Consider the following 319-nt stretch of genomic DNA (forward strand, 5'->3'; position numbering starts at 1 on the left):
GAGTTTGTTTTTCACCTTATGAAAGCTCTTTCATTTTGGCATTACCATTAAGTTTTAGGCATCCAAGAGACAAGCTGGTTTCGCAAAATCATAAAGATGGGGAGTATATGGTAAAGCTGGGTTATTAATTGCTAAGCACATCATCAGATGGTGTAGGCTATAATGGCACCAGTTGCTTTAAGTGTCCAATTAATGATTGGAAAAAATTTTAGCTCTTTGACATCACTAAAAAAATCCAGCTATTTGTATGGAGGGTGTTTCATGGATGTCTTCCAACATGTTCTACTCTAATTAAGAGAAATGTTGATGTTAATTCTTC

Source organism: Theobroma umbraticum, unplaced genomic scaffold (genome assembly GCF_002168275.2).
Source record: "Theobroma umbraticum cultivar Fairchild unplaced genomic scaffold, ASM216827v3 scaffold_60.0, whole genome shotgun sequence".
NCBI classification, from domain to species: Eukaryota; Viridiplantae; Streptophyta; class Magnoliopsida; order Malvales; family Malvaceae; genus Theobroma; species Theobroma umbraticum.